Genomic DNA, 5,150 nt, shown 5'->3' with positions numbered 1-5,150 from the left:
TCTCTCTGAGGTTTAAACACATATTTGTTTTTTAGTTACTTGTATGCCTGTAAAATGGGGGAGATAACTCATTAGGTTGCTGTGAAAATTAAATTAAGATCACAAATTTAAAGTACTTGACATACAATAGGTGTTCTATAAATGTTCATTCTCTTTCTCCCTTCAAAAACCAAACATTGATTATCCAACAAATTGAGCGTGTTGTGTACACACAACCTAAAAAAAACTACTTTCTTTTCCTTTTTTTAATAAATGTATTTTCAACAGCAGCTATTTGAACCACTAACTAGCACTAGTTAGGAAACCAGGTTTGTGATCCAAGGGAATTTAGAGTTGTTGACAGAGTCTTTTTCGGAACTGAGAAATTCTTTGGAAACCTGTATGGCTTCACATCTCTCACATATCCCACCATGCTGGCCTAGCTACTTATTTATTAATGATTTCCATCATAAAACCATTGTTATCTCAGATTCCTGTGATGGCCTAAGAGCACACAAAATCATCATTTTCCAACAAGAGCACAAAGCATCCAATGTACTCCCCACGACACTATCATTTTACTAATAGCCATTATGCCCATCAATTTACAAGGGCCTTTCAGTTAGACATGTGCACAATCATGTAACAATTGTGTGATTTCTGCATTTTCACCAGTGTACATATTAAGTCTCTGACAGATTGCTAATGAGCTGATGTTGGAATTACAGAATAGTCTGTTATCATTTGTCCATTCACAGTTTCCTCACCAGCCCATCTGTGCTCGGAACAGAGCCACCATGGAGCATGCAGGCTGGGACAGTTTCTCCATTTACACCTTTTGCCTTCAGAGGCCTCTGGGAAGCCTGTCCCTAATTAAAGATTTTAACAAACATATTGCCAGCTTTCTAACACTGTTATTAAACTGCTCTCTTTTGTTGGAAAAGGTGCTGTTTGTCAGCAGTTTGTAGATTTAGATATTTAGTATGTGTTTCTGTAGCCCTGCAAAATATTTGTGTTTTTAGAACAATTCAATTAGTATGTTATGCATGCATGTACCTGCATGCACAATACATATGGTACACATGCTATCAAAATCCCATAGAATTATTCACACTTGCAAGGACAGACAAAGAAACATGAAGTATTTTTATGGACACACAGACTTCTCTACAGAAAGAGATGGAACTGTTGTTGACTACTAAGATTGACTACTTTAAGGTCGGAGCTATTGTAACAAAATAATCAGACTGAGATCATGGCTCAGATAATTTGGGGTAAGGATAAAGCACTTTTTACCTGAACTGTTTATATAATTAGGGTACACTAAAAGGAAATGGATTTCCCCGGTAGAAAATGCATAGTTAGGAGGACAGATGTCCCCTTGTACTAAAGGTTTAACTAATAGAGTGGTGGTTCGCAATCAGTGTGGGTGCAGTTGGGGCTGAGTGGGGAAGGGAGACATGGAGCCAACTGAGAAGCTTTCATGATACCCTCTCCCACCACCGCCATCACCACATTCTCCGTTACACCCAGTTGAGAATCCCTGCACTAGTACTCTGAAGGAATAAACGAGATGACCGAGCTGACATCTTCCTGTCCAGGAAAAGGCTCTCCAATCATTATCTTGGAAGTGTGTTCATTTTCACTCTTCTCAAAGCTGAGTGTAGAGAGGACTGGCCCTTCTCGTAATAGCCATGTCAGGTTTTCTAGACTAAAGTCACTCCCTAACACTGAGGGCCCTGAGACCTTCACCATCAAGGCAGGAATAATAATTCCCAGGAGTCTGGCTCCTTGCAGATCAGAAGGGGACTCTAAATGCTGCTTCAGATTGATTCTACCAGTGACACTGTGACACTAAGGGACTATGAGATGCATTTCCCAATGTGGAGGTTTTGTGGTCACTTATCATTCTGAAATTTTAACACAGGTTTTAATGCTTTGATTTAATTGTTGAATTAAATACAAGTAGGTCTGAGGGAGATGCCACCAATCATAAGGCAGGGCCCTTTCCTACAAGAATTTGCATACGACAGAGCTAATACATACATACAAACCAGATGCTCTGATACCACAGGGTAGCCAAGGTGAAGAGTCAGATGACTGGTGCAAATGCAGGGGAGTTCAGAGGCTAGAGACACCACTTCTAGAGAGGACAAATTAGGAAGATGTAGGACTCAGTGCTTGAGAAAGGGAAAGAAGACATTGTGAGCTGGGATAATAGTGGTAAAGGACAGAATTATTAAGGGGACCTTGAAGAGGCTGCTTTGGCTAGAGCAGAAATTTGTGATGGAAAATTGAGAAAGGAAGGTTTCAAAGGTACAGGGTCACTTTGTTAAGGCTAAAGATCCGGACTTTATCTGTTTCTGGTTTTTTGTTTTGTTTTTTAGTTAATTCCCTTTTAGGTAGACTTTTTTTTTTTAATTTATTTATTCATGAGAGGCACAGAGACAGAGAGAGAGAGAGGCAGAGACACAGGCAGAGGGAGAAGCAGACTCCATGCAGGGAGCCCGACGTGGGACTCCATCCCAGGTCTCCAGAATCACGCCCTGGGCCGAAGGCAGGTGATAAACCGCTGAGCCACCCAGGGATCCCCGGTAGACTTCTTTTTAGAGTAGTTTTAGATTCACAGAAAATTTGAGCAGAAAGAACAGAGTTTCCATATACTCCTTGTCTCCACACATACACAGCCTCCCCTACTATCAACATCTCCCCCTAGAGCAGAACATTTCTTACAAATGATGAACCTACCACATTGTCATATACAGGACAACCTACACTGGCATATTATCACCCCAAATCTACAGTTTATATTAGGGTTTATCCTTGGTATTGTGCATTACATGAGTTTAACAATGTATAATAACATGGATCCACCATTATAGTATCATACAGAGTAGTTTCACTTTGCTTAAAATCCTCTGTGCTTCACCTTTTCATCCTCCCTCCCTCTCCACTAACCCTAATCCTAAACATAACCCCTGACAACTGCTGATCTTTTTACTGACTTCATCATTTTTTCTTTTTTTTTTTTTAAAGATTTTATTTATTTATTCATGAGAGAGAGAGAGGCAGAGACACAGGCAGAGGGAGAAGCAGGCTCCATGCAGGCAGCCCGATTTGGGACTAGATCCTGGATCACCAGGATCACGCCCTGGGCTGAAGGCAGGCGCTAAACCGCGGAGTCACCCGGGCTGCCGTCTTTCTTTTTTAAATGAAACGTTATATGGTTGGAATCACACAGTATATATCCTTTTCAGATTGGCTTCTTTCACTTGGTAATATGCTTTTAAGTTTCATCTATATCTTTTTGTTGCTTGACAACTCATTTCTTTTTAATGCTGAATGATAGTCCATTGTCTGGACATAACATAGTTTATTTATCCATTTACCCACTGAAGGACATCTTGGTTGCTTCCAAGTTTTGGCAATTATGAGTAAAGCTGCTATGAACATCCACGAGCAGTTTTATTGTGGACATAAGTTTTCAACTTCTTTGGATAAATACCAACAAATGTGTTTGCTGGATCCTATGGTAAAAATAGGCTTAGTTTGTTAAACTGTCAAACTATCTTCCAAAGTGGCTGTACCATTTTGCATTCTCACCAGCAATAAATGAGAGGGGGTTTTCTCCATATTCTCACCAACACTGGGTGTTATCCGTGTTCTGGATTTTGGCCATTCAAATAGGTATGTAGCGGTATCATAATGTTGTTTTAATGTGCATTTCCCTAATGACATATGATGAGCATATTTTCATATACTTATTTGCCGTCTATATATCTTCCTTGGTGAGGTAGGTGTCTATTCAGGTCTTTGGTCCATTTTTAAATTTGAGTTGTTCATTTTTTATTGTTAATTTTATGAGTTCTTCATATATCTTGAATAACAATTCTTTATCAGATATGTCTATTGCAAATATCTTCTCAGCATCAGGCTTATCTTGTTCTCTTGACATTGTCTTTCATAGATCAGAAGATTTTTTTTAATTTTAATGACATCCAGTTTATCAATTATTTCTTTTATGTATCAGGACTTTGGTGTTGTATCTAAAAAGTTACCACTAGAGGTGCCTGGGTGATTAAGCATCTGAACTGTGAATTTTAGCTCAGGTCCTGATCTCAAGATCATGAGTTCAAGTCCTGCACTGGGCTCCATGCTGGGTATGCAGCCTACTTAAAAACAAAACAAAATCACTACCAAATCCAAGGTTGCTTACATTTTCTCCTTTGTTATATTCTAGGAATTTTAGAGTTTTGTGTCTTATGTTTAGGTCTGTGATCCATTTTGAGTTAATTTTTGTGAGGAGGGTAAGATCTATGCCTAGATACAGTTTTTTCTAAAGCTGTATTTATTTATTTGAGAAAGAGAGAGCACTCATGTGCCTATGCGTGCACAAACAGGAGAGGGGCAGAGGGAAAGAATCTCAGGCAGATTCCCTACCCAGTATGCAACCCAACACAGGACTTGATCCCACAACCCCAAGATCATGACCTGAGCCAAAACCAAGAGTCATATGCCCAACTAACTGAACCACTCAGGCACCCCAATACAGTTTTCGTTTTGTTTTGCATGTGGACGTTTAGTTGTTCTATCACCATTTGTTGAAATGACTATCTTTTTCTTTATTGTATTTACTCCTTTGCCAGAGATCAGTTGACTATATTTGTGTGTGTCTACTTCTGGGTTCTCTATTCTGTTCTACTGATTTATTTGTCTATTATTTCACCAATACCATTACTGCAGCTTTATAGTAACTCTTGAAGTTGTATAGTTTCAGTCCTCCAACTCTATTCTCCTTTAATATTGTGATGACTATTCTGGATCTTTTGTATCTCCACATTAACTTTCAAATCAGTTTGTCAATATCCACAAAATAATTTTGTGCTAGAATTTTTATTAGGATTGCATTGAATCTATATACCAAATTCAAAAGAATTGGCATCTTGACAATATCGAATCTGCCTATCCCTGAACATGGAAGATCTGTCCATTTATTGAGATCTTCTTTGATATCTTTCTTCACAGTTTTGCAGTTTTCCTCATATAGATCTTGTACATACGTTGTTAGATTAATACCCAGTACTTCATTTCATTTTGGAGAGTGCTAATGTAAATGGTATTGTATTTTTATTTTTTTAATTTTTTTAAAGATTTTTATTTCTTTATGCATG

This window comes from Canis lupus, chromosome 6, assembly GCF_011100685.1.
Source record: "Canis lupus familiaris isolate Mischka breed German Shepherd chromosome 6, alternate assembly UU_Cfam_GSD_1.0, whole genome shotgun sequence".
Lineage (NCBI taxonomy): Eukaryota > Metazoa > Chordata > Mammalia > Carnivora > Canidae > Canis > Canis lupus.
Note: the sequence above shows the minus strand (reverse complement) of the source record.